The sequence below is a fragment of the Macrosteles quadrilineatus genome, unplaced genomic scaffold, assembly GCF_028750875.1.
Source record: "Macrosteles quadrilineatus isolate MER2022 unplaced genomic scaffold, UCM_ALF_1.0 Scaffold_8__2_contigs__length_117827958, whole genome shotgun sequence".
NCBI classification, from domain to species: domain Eukaryota; kingdom Metazoa; phylum Arthropoda; class Insecta; order Hemiptera; family Cicadellidae; genus Macrosteles; species Macrosteles quadrilineatus.
Window position 1 is genome coordinate 4879847 of NW_026542601.1, and position 20038 is coordinate 4899884.

At 32.7% G+C, this 20038-nt stretch overlaps 1 long non-coding RNA gene across 1 annotated transcript; it reads right to left on the reverse strand.

Moving 5' to 3' along the window:
* Positions 1 to 4043: 4043 nt before the first annotated feature.
* LOC128999485 (uncharacterized) lies at positions 4044 to 6385 on the reverse strand. Its single transcript, XR_008491299.1, has 2 exons — positions 6235 to 6385; positions 4044 to 4162 (listed from the first exon to the last, which is right to left on the reverse strand). It is a non-coding gene; the product is annotated as an uncharacterized LOC128999485 (long non-coding RNA).
* Between the last annotated feature and the right edge of the window lie 13653 nt (positions 6386 to 20038).

Sequence of the window (20038 nt, forward strand, 5' to 3'; positions counted from 1 at the left end):
TTAGTATGATGTAATTCAGCATTCGCTTTTTAAGTATATTTATATCAGAACGATCATTAGTACAACTAAAACTAATTATTTTATGTAACAAAATTTCAAAATAATAACTTTTTTAGAACATGTAAGCTTACAAGTATTAATAATTTTCGAAGTAACTTATTAGTCATAAGAAATTAAATTAGATTCTATGGATAAAGAATAAGATTTAGTTTTACTAATTTAAGTGTATTTATTTATTTTTTCTTACATTGTCGTAAGAAACCTATTTATTCATGTTAAATAAATATTTATAAGACTTCCATATTGTAAATCAAATTTATTTTTATGGTTAACTAGAACTAGTTGTTCTAGTCGTAAGCATGTAAATTGTTTGTGTTTAGTTGTTATTGTGTTTGTAATATACAAGGTATTAATTGTTTCCTGTTGTTTCTTTTATCCTGATTCTTTTGGCCAAACAAACATTCCAGATTAGTCTGTTTTAATGTAGTGTTTTAGCTATTTCGATAGCTAGGGGTTGATTTGTTATCGAGCTCTCTAATCAATCAAATTATCTTTATTCATTTTATACCATTTTTTATAGGCAACATGAATAGTGTTAAAGCATACAAAATTGGTTATACAATTTAATCTAAAAAACCTAACCATACAATTTGACAACTATTTTAGAATGGATAGCTAATTCATTTTTTATTTAGAAACTCTTCTATTATATATAGGGAGCCAGATTGATTTTAGTTTCTTCAAAAAATTGGGGTTGTTTTTAACCTTTTCACAGACTTTTTATCCTTAATCTTTTAATAACTCTAATGGCCTGTTTTCGTGGTTTTAAAACCTTCTTCAAATTTTTCAATGTTTAAATGTTTTATGCTGTTCCACCGTAAATTTCGATTCTATAACCAATATGACATTCTATAAGCGAGTGGTATATCATTTTTAACACATCTTTATCACAGAGATAAGTTATTGATCTTAAAACAAACAAGTCAGAATTAATTTTACCAACCAAATACTTAATATGTTAATTCCAATTTAGATATTCATCAATTATCAGGCCTAAATATTTGGTTGATTTAACTTGATTGGTTGGGTTATTATTTAGAGTAATTTTAGGGGTTTGATCTTTTTTGATCTTATTTGTTTGAAAGAGAACCAAATTTGTCTTGTTTGTATTTAGTGTTAAATTGTTGTTTGTTATAAATTGTTAAATATTTTTGGGCTCCAATTCAGTAGAATTTTTAACATCAGTAATTGAATTACCCGAAAGTTTTAAGATTGATATCACCACTTGTTGACCCAGTCAGTGCATTTGGGAATTTTTTTTAATGTAGCATATAAATAAAATAGGGCCCAAAATAGAACCCTGAGGATCCCCTGGATGCATTTGTAGGAAATCTGATTCTGTCTTTTGTATCCCATTGTTTTTTTATAAATAAGAGAGTTCTACAATCAATCAATTCGATCAGAAAGTCAGCAACTTACTGATTATTCTAAACTAGACCCAGCCATCCTTGATCGGGCCATTTATTAACTAACCTATCGTGGCTGATGAGACGGTCGATCTCACAGTAAAATACAGACACAGATCAACCATTCCACCACTCACCTCCATTCGTCGACAAATTATTCCATGCACACCACTTGCTGAAGAGGTTCTACACACGCACAGTGCGCAGTTCTGCACAACTCTTCTGCAGGTCTGCAGGCTGTTCACCGATCACAGCTGTAAACTTGTGCTGTTAAGTGGCCAACCGGTCCTAGGCCAATAAAATGGGGGATAAAACTCCAAATGGCCCTTCGACAAGTGACCAAGTGACAGAACGTATACACAGCCAGGGTTATACATTCACTTAGCATTTTATAGGTAACATGTTTAATTAGCATTCATGAAACGTAAACATTTCCTTGTACAAGAGGTTGTTGGATTTTCCTGCATCGTAAATTCAAAATTCGATGGAGGTTAGATTGCATTCTGTGAGATGCACTAGGGATTTGGTATCTCGATCGAACAATTTTGCCGATTTTGCATGTTTTGAAATACAGTACAAGGTAACACAGTCGTGTTACCCAGCCATCCCCTAAGAACCATCCCCTAGGAAGTCTCCTAGAGCCAAGATTTTAGATCATACTTGGCTTAAAATACCTACTTTGTATGGTCGCCATTTCTTTGAAAAGTATTAAAGTAAACCTGGAACCTTGCAATGCTTTACAATTTTAACGTGAACAAGCTTAAACTTTTGGAACAGGAGTCTCTTGAACGTAGCTGAACAAAAATATAAATTATGAATTGTTTAAACTGTTCGGTAACGGACACAAAGTTTCCAAAATATTCTTGTGGTAAGTACAATACAAATCGACCAGTGGAGTAAATTTAGCAACTGCTTCTAAAAATTTTCAAATCAAAAATATTCTCACCCTTAAGTAACTCTACTATAATTTTTTAAAAATACTGTAATCCATTTTCTACTCCATATCTCAAATGTAATAGTCAAAACTGGGAACATCTTTACTGTGATTAGGCCAAGACCCTTACCAGGCACAATGGAAGTTTAATACGCGACGAGGAAGTCAAAGGTCAGTTAGACCTCAACTGGAGGTTGTACATGTAATGACTACGTACTATATAAATATTACGCAGGGTCAGGGGTCATGGGCCTGGATGGTTGTGTCTTCATCTTGAACTCTCTATACACTGTCTTCACTTTATAAAGCTCTTTATCTTGAATGTATTTCGTAGCCATCATTGTCTTCATTTCATGTCATCTTGTATACAAAAAGTTTGTCTTCAACCTAGATATTCCTTGTGTTATACTACTCTTTATCTTAGATACAAGCATTGACTATTGGATACTGTAGTAGACATCCCATGCATATGGAACAGCCGTCTATTTTTTTTATTAAAAAAGAATATAGTTATGTAAACCAGTCACAGAATGTGCTAGAGTCTAAAATTCCATTTTCTACCTTATTTATTGTTGCTGGCCAAGTTTATGGGTCATAACAATTGCTATTAGCCTCCCATAAGTCATTCTATTAGTTTGACTTTGTCCTTTATGCCACAGAAATCAGTGATTTAGATCAGCGCAATCTATCGGTGGCTCACATCAACTAAGACGATTTTGATAAAAAAAAATAGTGATAAATTTTAACTAGTAGTACTAATAATCAAAGATACAAGGTTCCGTCTTCGTCTTGAATGCTCCATAGTCTCTCTCCATTATAGTTCTTTATCTTCTGTAAAAGGATTGTCTTTATCTTAGACTGTCTATATGAGAGACTTCATTTTAAAAGTTTTCTTATTTTGAGTACAAAGTTTGTTACATAAAATTGTTTGTACTAATTGTCTTCTATCTAAGTCATTCTTGATGTCCAATTAGATATACTTTTTACGCTAATCCTCACCATAAGAGCCTACTGCATACTTTCTTAGTGCAATTTGGGTGAACTGCAGTTTTTCATATTATGGAACACAAATTTTTGTATGAACACAATTTTCACGTGGAATTTAAACAGACTGTTTTAATTATTCTTCGTTCTTCATCTTTTGTACTGTGTCTGTAGTCTTCAAGCAAAATGATTCTTCAATTTGAACGCTCTCCTGACTGTCAACATTATCTACTGATTTTATAATTTGTTAATGCATTGGAAGCCACTTCACTTGAGACATTCATCAAATGTTGTATTGACTCTGTGCATTTTGTCTTGGACACATTACACTCTTTTCTCACTGTTATTGTTTATTATATGTGGTTGCTCGATTTATGCCTGAAGTTTTCACTATCATAGACTCATTGTTTGGACTTGCTTTAATTTTTTTTTATAATTATGAACATTCTGAGTATAACCAAATTAAATGTCTCCTTAAACATCTTCCGTATTACTTGCAAAGGCTTGTTTCGCGTTATTTTTTTTTTATCTGTTGCACTGAAATATTTAATAGTCAATGAATATTTCATCTTGACTTAAAAGTACTTACACATACAACTACCCCATAAATAAAGGTACTTATTGATGTTTTCTAAGAAAGGCATAAAACAAAGCAGAAATTATGTTTGAAGCTGTTGTTTTATTGGCTGATATCATGATACTGTTACAAGCATAGGTTGATGTTGAGAAGTGGGAGAGCTAGACAGGCGAGAGACGGGCAGCAGTTCCCCCCTTGGCACTAAAAAATAAAAATACATATTAAGAAAATATCATTGGGTTTTAGGTACTGAAGTAGACACCTCATCTGTAAGTACCATATGTCACCACAATTTATAATAAAACGAATATAAATCAATAAACAGGCATAGGCTGTCAAAAATATATATTTTCTCCTGTTTTCATCACTGATATTGTTAATATCATTGGTAGCTGTGTTACCAATAAATCAAAATGTATTAAAAGAGAGGATTAAAAACATTTAACTATTAGTTAATTACAAAATAGCTAGAGTCTAGATGACTTGTGGAAGTAAAATACGATATCCTTATAATAAGATATGAAGGAGTTTTTTTTTATGTTAACTGCTTTAAACAAATTGCAAACGGGCTTGGTTGTAATAATTAGGAGTATTTTTATGTCAACTAGATGTTTACTTAAGTAATAGCCTGTTTATCACACCTGATATGAATAACACGGAAAATAGAAGATAACTTAAACATAGGTAATTGTTTGACAAACCGATAATTAGACTATTATCATCTACTCATCCTTATTTTATAACACCATAAATTTTCAAGTTTTATTATTTCAATAGTATGTTTTGATTATTCAATTTTGATTATTAAATTTTGTTATTCTTATGAGGATATAGTTGTAGTAAATTTCTTTATAGGGAAGTAAATATTACCGCAGTCGACGCCGGAAAGATATTTAAAATTTCTCATAAGCCAAATTATTGTTTGTTCAAATTGTTATGTATTATGTAATATATGGATCTTTGGAATCCACCACAAATACTTTTAATTCATCTGATATCAAATGGTGCTATACACTACAAAGTATAATAATAGGCCTAATGACAAATCAATAAACAGAATGAATATACCTATTTTAGAAAACAATTTTAAAAATTGGATGGCAGCCATTACAAATATTAGAAAACTTTTTAACATAAATAATCTTGGGAATTGTGGACCAATAACGAGCTCGTTGGTATTAAGGAGCCGTCCACAAAGTAAAACTCATTGTCAACAAAAAGTCATTATTATTTCTTTATGTTGTATAGTTGTCGAGAAGTAACATATTTATATAAAAAGTTTCAAAGGAAAACATAAAAAAGCAATATCAGCAAACCAGGAAATAAAAATTGATTTTTCACCACCACTTTGTCACAACATGGAAATTTTAGGAGGAATTTTAAATGCAAATGTATAGGCCTACTCTAGAGGTATCCATTAAATTTTTAAATGTATATAACAACTTCTTCCTTTAACATCTTCACTGAAAGTTTCTAAGGCTGCCCCAAAACCCCTTTTCGGGCCTATTTTTTTTAAATACATATTTTTCACCCTGAGCTGATCCTGTGACTAAATCAATATCAGCACCTTCGTCAATCAGCTCATACTGTGGTATATTGATTTACTTAATTTTATATTATTTTAAAACTTTCCACGAAGACAGAATGTTTAACAAGCTATTTTACTAGGTAAAATACCGTTGTTGTAGCCTACATCTAGATTAGGTATATTTTATATGTTTTCCATGCAACTATAAGGACTATATTTTACACATTTTTTCCTTAAAGCAAATACTTCCTCTCTAACTTTCCAAACCCTGGGCTACTACATCTTCTTTGTCAATCTAGCAACCCTTTTACTAATGATAAAGTTAATTTAACCGTTCACTGGGGAGTATTATTTATAAACTGGGTATTTAAAATAAACGGTATAAACGAAATTACACGTATTATTTCTTTTTGGCAGTGGCGCTTTTCCAGTGTCTATCTGGCCCTAGTGGACTGATCTAGAAAGCCACTTTGTGGGGTTCAGGGGGGCCCAAAACGGATATTTCCCCCCACATTCAAACTCCAAAATTTTAAATAAAACACTCATTTCTCCATAATCAGTACTGTCTATAGGAGGTAGAAAGTGAAATTTATTTTTTTTTAATTTTTATTTAAAAATTTAATTTTTAAATTTTAATTTTAATTTTTGATAGGTCTATACTCAATGCTATTACCCAGCGACAATTATATCCACATTAATTTACATAACTTAAAAATCACAATTATAACTCAAAGCAAAAACTTACTCTTTGATTTTTCTCCGAACACTGGCTGCTACCCCCAGTGAGTCCATCTAGAAGCCCTCTAGTTTGGACCCTACCGTCCTGCAGACCCAGTGGCTCGGAACCCACCACCACCAGTAGTGCCAACACCACGACAGCCAGCTTCATGGTTGGATTGTGAAGTTGCATGTGGTCACTGTATTATATGTCCACTTATCGTATCAGAGACCTTCATACGCGTTTCCGCATATAAGTGATATTGGGTAATTTAGTGGGCAAGTACAAGGTCAATAAGTAAAGTGTAAGTTTTCCTAGTGTGTAACTGAGATATGTGTGATAGTTATATCAACAAAGGTTATAAATAACTTATTGATGTGTTAAATATTAATGTAATTATCTTTTTTAATTGAGTTGGTTATATTATTTTATAAAAGCACACAAATCCGGATTGGGACCCAAAAAATCCGAAATAATAAAAGTCTGGATTGAATAAATTTTACCATGTTCTGGACCTTTTTGGTACCTCTTGTATAATGACAGTGTATTCTAAATACTTTTTTTTTGTCCTAAGGACGATAGGCACGAGCCTGGGATTGTTTTTCACATTACTTCAGGCTAGACCTAGGGGCTGCGGCATTATCACTTAGATAAAATCCATTGGTGACCTTGGATCGAACCCGGGACCTCAGGGACTGAAATCCCGTGCTCTAACCACTACGCCAGCTCGCTCCCCCTAATTCTATTCTATGTATTCTAAATACTAAGGAGATCTCAAAATAAAAACAATAGACATTATAAATTGTGCATGAAAACTGTAAAGTGGTCCATTTATAAACTTAGCTGTCTTGTTACACACTGCTGCTAAATGGTTGTCTAAACTTAGCAAATTCAGTATTAATGTCCCAGAATTAAGATGGTGTCCTCTTTATTTAAATATAGGTTAAACCAAAGCAAAGTGAATATAATTTTCTCCATTGATCAAACAAAACTGTTTTTTAGAACACCAACAAAAACATTTTGCTACAACTGGGTAATACTAATAGGGGTCTATACTAGTTCATCGACCAGCTTTTCTTAAAATCATGTGAACTTTTAAAGCATGTTAAAGCAGAGCCCTCAGGATATTGGCCTGTAATTCGTTCAAACTAATACATTCTTAGCAAATTTTGTTTAATGACCTTGCTTAAGCGATGATCACAAATTTTACTGTATCACTTGAACCATATAATAGATGTATGCAGTTAACTACCTCGAGGCAGTACGTATATACAGCAATGTTATATGTCTGCATCCAAAAAAGTAGTTTTAAAAAATAAGGTGTAAATTTTGTTTATGGGGCATTTTCACCATGTTTGTAAACCTTGTCACGTGACATCATAGTAACTACGGTGTCCTAGCTCTGTCACAACGTATCAACCCGTGAACTAGACCTCTGTTATACACGTGTGTACATGTCTACAAGGTCATTGTAGCCTGTGTTAATCGTTCCGTCAACACCAGAGTGTGCTGGTTACTCGGTGTAACGGTCTTGAAACACTGGAAGAGCCATGTCACTTACCTGCACGCCTCTCGTCCACTAATCTGTTGGAATCTCTAAAAGTAATTGAATATTGTACTTATTAAACATATTTTGCAATGAGAGTATTAATTTAAACCACAAATTTGATGAAAATTAATATTTAAATAAATGTATTTTATGTGACGACATTTAATTATAACACAGAAACGCCACCCAGCTATTTATTTTAAGCTGAACATGAATAGGAGAAGTATAGAAGTGAAATCTGTGTAGTTTTGTTGACTAAGATCAGCTGTTTCATTAACCCCCATTTATTAAAAGTCCAATGATCGAAGAAGGCTTGTTCACCACGAAAGATTCAGTACAAATTCAGTATAATAATGACATATAGGAATAGCAGACAGTCTAGATATTCTAGGACTCTATTTGTATCTAATAATGCACTAGAACAGATTCTCTTGTATACCACAGGTATCTCTAAGGTTATGGCATCTAGTTATCAAGTGACTTTCGTATCAAGGCAGAGCGCAATAATAAAATTAACTAAAGCCAGGTGACTATAGTACAAAACGTTATGTTCTCCTAGATTGGTTCTGCTAGTTAAGTGTTTTATTGAATTCAATTCCCAATTATGTAAAACTATCGTTGTGATTAATACGAAGATTCTAAAAAAAACATGTTTAGCACATAATAAAGAGTGTATGTTGCAGTAAAGTTATAGTAATAGTTAGTGATAATGTTCACTGTATATGTTGAAATAGAAATTCAAGATCACCTGAAGCCACTGTTTAAAAAAAAGTAAATAAATAAATAAAAAACTTGGAAGAATGACATTGCATAGAATGTAATAAATAAAATTTACATCAAACATGCTATACCTAAATATGTTGATTTTTCAGTTTGATGTGATTAAATACACTTCTTATTGATAGCATAGCACCCTAACGGTGGTGCAATTGAATCAAGTTTTTTTTTTTTAAACTAGTGATAACACTTTTTCTTTATATTGGTCAGAAGTAAAACATAGGAATTTATTTCCTATAATTCACCGTAGTCTATCTATACTAAAATGATACCTACCTGAATTATTATCAGTGTCAATGAATAACATAGCTTTATTTATGATGCATGTTAAAAATTAATAACGACAAGGAAATGGTCAAGTCATTCGTTTATACGGTTAAATCACCATGCAAGGATGTAAATATAGACTTGACAGTTAGCACATTAATTATATGTGTGCAAACTGCGTGAATTCCGTTAAGTCAACAATAAACCTACACACACGTGTGTATATAGCTCCACTACACACGCACACAAATGTAAGAGTACAAAAACGTATTTTTAACTCAGGTACGTTATTAGTAATGTGTATCTAGCTAACTTTTTGTTTACAGCTAGTTCATATAAATGAGTAAAAGTAATGAAATTTTTCAAAATAAATACTTAACACATTTGACTAAAGATTCACATGAAATTTCTACGTTTCATTATCATAATGAAGTGTAACTACTTATTTCAGTCAAGTTGACAAATAGAGAAGCTATGTAAAGTTTTGTTTTGTGACGCATAGCTTGCATACGTGGTATTGTATGGCTGGGTAGCAATTCTTGATCATTTGATCTTATATGGTTATGGTTATGGAAAAAAAATATTCTAGTCAGTAATATAGTTGCACAAAGCATCACACTCATTTTTCACTCAACTTCTGCCTTATAAATACGGACAAAAATGCGTCACGGTCCTGATCAAGTTCATTTTCAAAAGCAGCTTCACACTATTAATTTGATTATGGTCTTACATCAATTCAAACTAACTTTAAACTACTATCTTCGGCCATGAATAGAACTAGACTTCTATTTACATGTTAAATCTGTTGTGGGTTTTAGACTGTACATGAAAATAGTGAATTAAGCCACCAAACCTAACCTAATCTAACCTAATCTAATCTAACCTAATCCAACCCAACCTAACCTAACCTAACCTAGTAGTCTAGTCTAACCTAACCTAACCTAACCTAACCTGTAGAGTACACTGATGTAAACTACTGAGTTCTGTCAAAAAGATCTTCCGATTAACAAGGAAAAACTGAAAAATGTACCAGTCAAGAAAAAATTATTGTTAGCTATATGTAACATTGACATTAAAAAAAAAAAAACTAAAAGATAAAACAGAATTGTAGACTGTAGCACAATCAGTGGTTGGCCCAGCCAATTTAAGTTTGTTTTTAATTGTACTGCAGCTAACTGAATGTAATAAATACTGTACCATCCAAAAGTCAATGCTACTAAATTAACTAACACTTCAACACTAAACAAGTAATATTTTTACCCTTCAACACCCAAGCAACAAATAAGAACGCCAACAGACAGTAAAGAACACGCAAACACCATCTGTAAAACAGCTGTCCGAGTTTCTACCACTATGATGGCCTTATAATTGCAGCTAGATGGTCGCAATAATATCTGGAAACTGAACCAGTCCCTGGATAATAGACGTTATAATGTTAGAGAAAGGGAACTTTCCCCGCAAATAAGGTTGGTAAAAACTACACGATGCGTTATAGCTCGTTTTATACGAGCTCTAACTGTTTAATTGGTGGAAAATAGTGCTGGACTGCTGGGGAGTTCGTTTTGTTTGAGGCATTTAGGCTTACTTGTTTAGTGAATGAATATATATATATGGAATTTTCACTCACGAATTATTAACATTATATTATATGTTCAATGTTCGAGTTTACTCAGAGAAGACTTCTAGCAAAGGCCTTACACCGAATATTTTACAGGTTAATCTTGTTTCATGAAAGAACATACAGTTTATACGATGTATAAGTCTAGGTTCCAACCGATTATTTAGTTTTCGAATTAAGTTTTAGAAAAATTTTGTTTCAAATTAAGCTTTAGAAAAATAAATCAATTTTTCATAAATTTACAAATTTATAACGTTCTGGAGGTTTCCTCTAAAAATTTGATAGGGCTCTACAACCCAAAATAGCTATCTCTGTACTGAAGAACTCCCCATACCACAAATGCACAAAAACAAATAACTTTATGTACAAAAATAAAGTTTTAGCAAAAAACTATGAATAAAGCCCAACACATTCTTTAAACAAAACTCAAAGTAAACAAACTGTTTCCACAAAAATGTTTTATTTAAATCGAAAGTCAAAACTAGCTGCAACTATCACTACTGCAGAGGCTGGTCCGGTTCACTGGGCTTCTGATTGTCTGTTGAAGTAATTAAGACATAATTCTACGACTAACGAATGGTCCAATTAAAGGAAGCGATCTCTTCGCTACTTCCGTGTGTACGTGTCCGACCGCCAACGAGGGAAACAGACTTCGTAGTTCTTGTATTGTACTTGTAATGTGAACAACGGAAAAGACAATTAATTGGCCATTTTCTATTTGTATTGACCATTGGTTTTGATAGTACAGTACAAGTAAACTTCTCATTCATAGTTTCAATATTTTGTGACTTGTTTCATGTTGGTAAAGTTTGACTGATGATGAACAAATTAATAATTTTGTTTTAAGGGGAAAATGCATCGTACCTAACAGATTTTGCTTTTTACGTTGATTAAAAATACAATTTTTATGCATATACATTACGAATAAAATACTATTCCTTTTCAAACAATTAAAATAGTTCAGCAGGGGAAATTTTTCTGTCAAAGACTATTCTTTGGTGTTATTTTCCAGTCATTAGTTGGAAATAATTTTTTTTTTTATTAAGTTTTTGTCCAAGTATAATACTTTATGAAAAATATTAATCTGTCCTTTTTCTGCCTGGATATAAATGTCTCAAAATAGAAATGCCCTCTATGCATCTTCAATTTGAGAATTATATGTATTTCCAGGCAGCAAACCCTTTAATTATCCAGTCATCTGATGACTTAAGTTAATGCAATTGGAGTGAATCTAAATTGGAGTAACGGAGTGAGTTAATTTTTTCACTCTAGCAGTTGATTGTTCACTGAATACAGGGACTCATTCACATCAGCCCCTAATATCAAGAGTGATAAATCTTTGAGTCCCACTACGGAAAAAAATACTCCGACTTAAGCTACTTCGACTTAAAGCCAGCGAAAATAACACAATTCGAATGTATAACAAAATAACAAAGCGTTCAGTTTACCTTTAGGACAGCGAAGCAAGGGTTTGGGGAAGGTTTTAATTATTACACGCTCTAGGGTACCTACAGAGGGGAGAGCAAATCTTTGTCTGGAAGTAATTAGGCAGTAATGAAGTTGAACTTCCCGCCAAATTGCCTCGAGAACATAACCTCAATTGCCACTGGAGTAGCTTTTGGCGGGAACTGTTGACTGTAAGATGTTTACGTAATATGATTAGGTTATGTGTATGTTTAACCTTGCTTACTGTTGAGATCTTTATTGGTCTCTCTTATATTTACATACAAATATTTTTAGTAGCTTCTTTGTATGAAATATTGTTTTGTATAGTTTGTAAATGTTCAGATAAGGCTAGTATCATTGAAAAGAGTCATTCCAGCGAAATTAAATTCAGTACTTCTAGATGATAGAACAACGGGTCAAATATCTCTATGATTTGAAAATATACTAAGGAAAAAAGGGAATTATGAACTAAAGGGTGATGTTTTAGCAAGTTTAAAGTGATTTGATACAAACTGAAACCATCACAATTGTTTACCTAAATTACAGTGCTATAATATTGCTGATCATTAATTGCAATCCTACGATTCTGACTTTTCATGCTTCATCCTATATTTTTTAGAAGCTACAATACTATTTTTCACCACACTACGATGTTTTTAGCCGTTTTAGAAACGTTTATTGGTGGCCGACGTGTATTGCTGTCCATGCCAGCTGTCATCTTCATTTGGGGACCGAGCAGGTTTTTACATCCCTCAGGCCGAAAATCAGCTGTTTGCTTATCCACTTAAACGTTAATGTACATAAAATACACAAGCAGTAACCATAGCAATGCAATAGACTTGTTTTATTGTCACCGCGTTTATTTACCTGGCAAATAATTACTATTTTTGCTGATTCCTCTAAATATTTCTTCACATAACCTTAAAGTTGTAGTTGTGTGCATTTATTGATTATTAATATTGTGGACTATAATTGTATAGTCTACAATATGTTCAGCTAGTTCAGGTAGTTCTCAGCTCTTGAGGAAGCTGTTGACCTGATTTTTCTCAAGTTAAAATCTCTCCGGTTCAAACTCCAGACGAGATGTGTTTAACATTGCTCAACACACCTCTTTAGTCTGATTTATTCGCTGTCACACAAATGTGCCAAAATTACACGGTAGGTCTCTTAATCACACTTATTTGGGCTAATTTGCTCCTAATTGGATGAAAATAGAGAGTAATTTAATCATAGTTAGCCAGCAACATTTGTCACTAGCGTAACCTGTATTTAGCGGGTTTCGCTGTTTTAATGGTTAAATATCTTAAATCTTTACTTAGACATTGGGTATGCAAAATATCAAAGTATCAAAAAGTTGTGATTAAAATTCAGTACTGAAAACGTCCTCGAAGTAACTGTTAAGATGGTTTTGTAACTCTAAAGACTAAATTAGGAACACTTCTCGTCCAGTTATTCGTAGAAAATCCATCTTCTAAAAACGCACATCATTTGGTCCCGCTAACTAATTCCGCTAACAATGTTGTAGAAGTATTTTTTTGCCTCACAATTTTCGTTAAGTAACATCTTAACCGTAGATACATTACTGTAAAAGACCGAGGTCGTTCTAATATTATGGTTTTTATTAATTTTACAATATTAATTATCTGCGTTTTAATGAGCCATCTTTAGAGTAGCCTATGTGATATGGGAAAATATTTTTTTTATTTACGAATGTTTCAATATGCAGCATTTTTGATGTTCCTCTCAATTGTTTTAGCATATAGCCATTTAGTATTATAACGGCAAACCATTATGGAGGTCGTAGTCAAAACAGTGGATCATTATAGAGGTCTCTAAAAATAGATCTCTTCGAGTCAGAAAGCGGTATTGTTTCGAAACATATTATAGATGGAACGTTTTTAGTGCCTACTTACAGGTAACAGAAATACTTATTCAATTAAATCAAATTTGGGACAAAATACAAGAGCGTATGAGAATTATTTAGTATCATGGGTGATGAAAGAGGTAGTAAAGAATGCCGGTAGTTGCTTTATAAAGGTTAAAACCGTTATCAGCAAATTTGTATTGTGAAAGAATGGTTTACCAAATATAATGTGGAATTCAAAATGTTTATTACAAAATTATTTATATTTATTTACGGTAACTGTTAAAAAATGTTTTCACAAAGGGTACTTTTTAAGGAAACAATCTTCCAAACCAGTGGAAGATAGGGATATAAAGATACCTGAAGATCCAATAAACAAAGCATACTGCATTATGCAGTTATTGCTTTGGAAACGGATTTTCTTGTGTTTCTCACAGCCTTTGCGCCTTGAATCTGTTAATTATTAAAGACCTTTTTCTTGTATTTCTTTTCATCGCAAAATAACGATGTTATTACTTACTGTAGCCTCGATTTCAGCTGCCGATAGCAATTATGTTTTTACGTTTCAATTACAAAATTACGTTTCATAAAGTTAATACTTATTCACTCAATTATTTCCATGAAGTTTTTACTTGTAACTAATGATAAAACAGAGTTGGCCCTGAAAATCGTGTTTTGAAGCTAGATTCAGTTTTAGCCTATCAAACTGTCTTATCCAGTTAACATGGAATTGTATTCATCAACAATTATCAAGATTCGTACATTATACTACAGATATTGTTTATACGCCCAACAACATTCACAACTACAAAGTGGTTTACTTTGTAAATAAAATTCTCACTTTTAAATGCACCAAACATTTTTGTTACTCAAATTATGCTATTAGACCGTTTAATAAATAGTCAAGTTAATAAAATCCTTGATAAGCCGAAAACTCATTCAATTACACGACAAAATCACAACAGAAGTATACCCAACAACCCTAGAAATATATAATATTTCATACTCAACAACTACACACACGAACATTAGGTCACCATCATGATAAGTCAAGTGTTTTTATGACGATGATTATCTCATAACAATAACAAATCCTATTGGTCTTGTATCGATATATCAATCTGTCAATGTCAGTTACCAAGATTATTTCCCTGTGATTAATGATGTGTCAAATCATCTGAACTAGAGGCAGCTAGCTTGCTGTCAATGAACCAGATGATTTAATTATCAGCTGCTGTTACAGCTGTTTCTTACAAAACATCTTGTACTTGATTACGGTCTCATTGTAAATTATAAACTTGAACATTTACAAAACAAGACACTTAAGTCTATTAACCTGTTACATACTCACAAGTATGTAACAAAAATAAATCATCCAAGTTTTGATTGAAAGAAATTGAGTCTAACTGTAAGAAATTACCATGAGGTCCTAAGTTTGCCTCAATAAAAAAAGGACCATTTATTCATTCAAAAAAATGATGGACACCTGTCAGTACTCATCATGTTAATGTACATGTAATTTCAATTTTGCAAACGGTAGAAAAAATTATTGAGAAGTGGATAAATTAAATATCCATTTCAAGAAATAATTCAAAATTTCCACTAATTCCATCGTTATATTACTATTACGATGTTCAGACTGAAATATTTTCCAAATATGGAATCAAGCTATGAGTGGGATGTCTAGTGTATGTTTGTCACTAAGATAAACAGCTGTTTCCTACCATGACCACTTTTACAAAAATATAAATTAAAAACAGCTGGGTGAATTGAAACAATCCATCAAAGTCGCAAACTGTTCTCTAACTGGTCACCAGATTCATAGGGAAGCACTGTAACCAGTGCAATTTCCATTCATAGCTCCTATTCCAACAGTGAACTCCCTGATGGTCCGTCAACTCTAGGGATTTACGGTCAGTCTAAGGTCCGTAAACGGCCAAACTGTGTCAGTGGGATCGAATGCGCCGATCGTGGGACTAGACTGAAGACAGGCTGTGATTACCTGGACCCACAGCTCTGGGCAATGATTACGGGACAATGCCGTGACCATCCATGTTTGATTCTAACGGAGAGCAACATGTCATTTCTTCCTCTTTCATTAGGCTCATTACGTCTTGCAAATTCCAACTTTTGACTTTGAGATTTGCCGATGCAATGAGTTTTGGAGATTTATTAGAAAATCAAGGCTTTTCATCATCAGGTTAGAAAATTTTCAATTGTCGTGCGAAACGTAACTTTTTGCCGTTGCGCTGAGGTTTCGGATGGTAAAACCATTTGTTGAGGTTTTGTTCACTAGAAATTAAAAATTCTAATTTTGTATTTATGATCCACCGATGCCGTGAGTTTTTGAATTTGGACTAAGAATCGGGGATTTAATCATCTGGTTGCAGTATTACACGCCACGTTACTTCGTGCAACGTCTAACATTTGTTGTCATATATTGTATGATCAAGTCAAGAGGTTAGTGTGATTGTTTCATACTAATTAACGTTTTTATGATCATGTTGGAGAATCGCTCATTGTTTTTTTTTTTATTATTTTTTTTTATTTAACTGTTAACTTTGTGGTTTGCCGATGCATTGAGTTTTTGAGATTTGTTATAGACAAAGATTGAGATTTTTTGGATATGTTTGAAGAATTTCTTAATATGTCTTGTAAATCACGATACTTAACTGTTATTTGCCAACTTCATGAGTTTTTGACAATTTTTTTATAAATATTTAGTATTTCTAATCCAGTAAATTTGTATTTAAATTTACTCATAGCGAGAAAGTTTTGGGGTAGTTTTGATTTTTTCCATTTCTTATGTATTTCGGGGTGCTGAATCCGAATCTGAGGTTTGCCAACAAAAATTCTTGACGCAACATTGACAAAAATGAGAAAAATATGGAAAAAATGATATTTTTTGTAATATTTGGCTTATAACTCTGAAACTATCAACTTTCCGTAATTAGACTATATTATAAAAATTAAAGTACACAAAATTTGCTACAAGATTGACCCCTAATGTGGTAATCACCGATGAACCGTTTAGGCTCCAGAGCTGTTTGAAAATTGGAACATTTTTTTAAATTTCTCCAATTATTCTGTCAATGACATATATTAATTGTATATGCCCAGGCAAAGGTCTTATATAAATTCAAAGTGTTAAAATTGATTTATTTTGTGTAACTGAACCGACGAACTGTTGCCGTTTAAATTATCCTCGTTTAGAGGGTTGTAATGAGGCAGGTTCTGGCAAACATTTCGATGCATTATTTGTGAGCATTCTAGCTTGTTCATCTGCACATATAAAAAAGGTTAAAAGTAAAAAAAGTTACACATAATAATAAGTAACACCAAAATCAAAACTATCAACATTAAAATAATAGCAATCTGTTAAATCATGTAATATCGTATGCACCTGATGACGTGATATTAAGATATACGTAAATAATAAAATGTTATCTAGGCATATACTGTTGCTAAGCATTTACATTGTGTGTAGATTTTGTAGGTTGTAGGTCCTAGGGCCTAGGGCATAGGCCTACATGAGCGTGGTAAGGGTTAATTGACTTAAGATAGTCAATACGAATTTTGGCTAGAAAACTAAATCCAACATTGCCTCACTGCCCCCAACTCAAGCAGCTGCGTAGACATAACTCGCTTAGAGTTTACATTTACATTCGGGTGAATGATAGGGGGTGAAAAAATTTGTATTGGCATATGGTAACAGTGCCAATCACTCTAAGCCATGCATCGGTCTTGAAATTTTACACAGAAAATTGTATAATGGGTGCCAATACGATTGAGGATGTACAATGGGCTGTGATGCTAGAGTCTAAGTAAGTAAGAAAGTAAGTATGGTACCAAACGCACATTCCTTTATTTGTTAACTTGTTAAATCTACACACAATATAAATGCTTAGTAACAGTATATGCCTACATAACATTATTATTATTTACGTAAATCTTAATATCACGTCATCAGGTGCATACGATATTACATGATAAACAGATTGCTGTTATTTTAATTTAGAAATTTTTTTTACTTTTAAACTTTTTTTAAATGCCCAGATGAACAAGCTAGAATGCTCACAAATAATGCATCGAAATGTTTGCTAGAACCTGCCTCATTACAACCCTCTGAGCGAGGATAATTTATACGGCAACAGTTCGTGTAACTTTTCTCTACACTAAATAAAAAATCAACGGTTCAGTAACACAAAATTAATCAATTTTAAGACTTTGGATATATATAAGACCCAATATACAATTAATATATTAATTGCCTGGGTATATACAATTAATATATGTCATTGACAGAATAATTGGAGAAATTTAAAAACTAACAAAAAATGTTCCAATTTTCAAATAGCTCTGGAGCCTAAACGGTTCATCGGAGATTACCACATTAGGGGTAAATTTTGTAGAAAATTTTTTGTACTTTAATTTTTATAATATAGTCTAATAACGGAAAGTTGATAGTTTCAGAGTTATAAGCCAAATATTACAAAAAATATCATTTTTTCCATATTTTTCTCATTTTTGTCAATGTTGCGTCAAGAATTTTTGTTGGCAAACCTCAGATTCGGATTCAGCACCCCGAAATACATAAGAAATGGAAAAAATCAAAACTACCCCAAAACTTTCCTGGTAAAAACACAAATTAACTGAATTATTCTATGATCTGGTTGAGTCAAGTTCTGAAGTATCATTTTAAAATATTCAGAATTTTTTTACCTTAAGTATTAAGATTAAATTATTGTCCTAGTGTGTTGACACAATACCTTATTCAAGGAAATATTTCACCTAATCATTGTAGGCCAACACATTAGTCTTTGTAAGTATGTAAAAATCTCTTTCGTGACTGCACGCTTCCTTTATGGACTATCAGCTTAGACTAAAACCTTATTAATAAACTATTGGATTACAGGAAAGTTTCACACGAGTCGTTCTCATGCCAGCTTTTGATAAATGATCAAGAAAAATGTGCGGGATCACAACCTTGGGGTAGTCCTTTGCTTCTCAGCTGTTAGATGTATTAATCACGTCATCAATGACGTCACCCCCACGCACCCCTCTCTCCCCCCACTCCCCCTCTGCTAAGCCTACTTCTCCCCTAGACACCAGATCAGATGATTCACTCTTCCTCCAATAAAGGCAACCCTTCCCGGTCTGTTGATATGAAGCCTTTGTTTACACCAGACAATTAACTTTTGTTTCGTTATTCAATTGTTTGTTTTGAACAAACATATTACATTTTTATTTGTTGTTTTTTATTGTGTTGTTGGATTTCTTTGATTTGGGTGGATGAATAGTTTATGCCATCATAACCTTTTGGGGTGGAATTTTCTCAGTGGTTGCTGAAAGAATTCTATAAAATCTAATTTTCTAAGTCACTTTTAAATTTTAGTCTGTGAATTACAAGTCTAGTCATAAAGTTTATCCATAAAATATGGGAGATTATTTAAAAAAAAATCCGTTTAACCATAACAGCTGATAAGAAAAATGTGGTTATAATGGTTATATTTGATGGGGACATTTTTAAATTATCTTTTCCAACCGATGTCTGTACAACATCATAACGTCGGTAAAATAAAGTTATGAAATAAACGGAAGAACGTAAAAGAAAACGACATAAAGAGTGGTAACACAAATCCAGTTCTATTGGAGTTCAAATCGAATGCGGATCTACAACGCTTTAAGGGGAAGTATTGACCTTGCCCCAAATGTGATTGGTTTGTCCAAAATCGATGACCCCAAGGGGCTCACAGGGGCTGAGGGGCTCTCGGTCCTTTCCTTATTTCTGTATCCATTTTCTTTTTATGGCAAAACATATTCTTAGATATCTTTTTCTTTTGATGAAATTGTTTTGTTATGAGGGACGATGTTTTATTAGTAGTAATGGACGTATTTGTTTGGATTTCAATGAATATTATGGGTTTTTGTTTTTGTGTTTTAATTATAATTATCAATCATAAAAAAGTTATAAAATATCATGATTTCGTTTTCAGCTGTTATAAGGTTTTTAAAACAGGAAAGTGGGCAGGAATAAAAATGTCTTATGACATTGTATTATTTGCTAATATAAGTGTAAAATCCTGCCAAATCACCAATGGATTTTATCTAAGTGATAATGCCGCAACCCCTAGGTCTAGCCTGAAGCAATGTGAAAAACGATTCCGGGCTCGTGCCTAGCGTCCTAGGACAAAAAAGTAGCACAAGTTTCAAAAGTATACATTTTTATTTTGTGATCGGCAATAAATCACAAAAATGAATTTCATCCTTGATACGTCAATTCAAAAAAACGCTCCATAAAAAAATAATC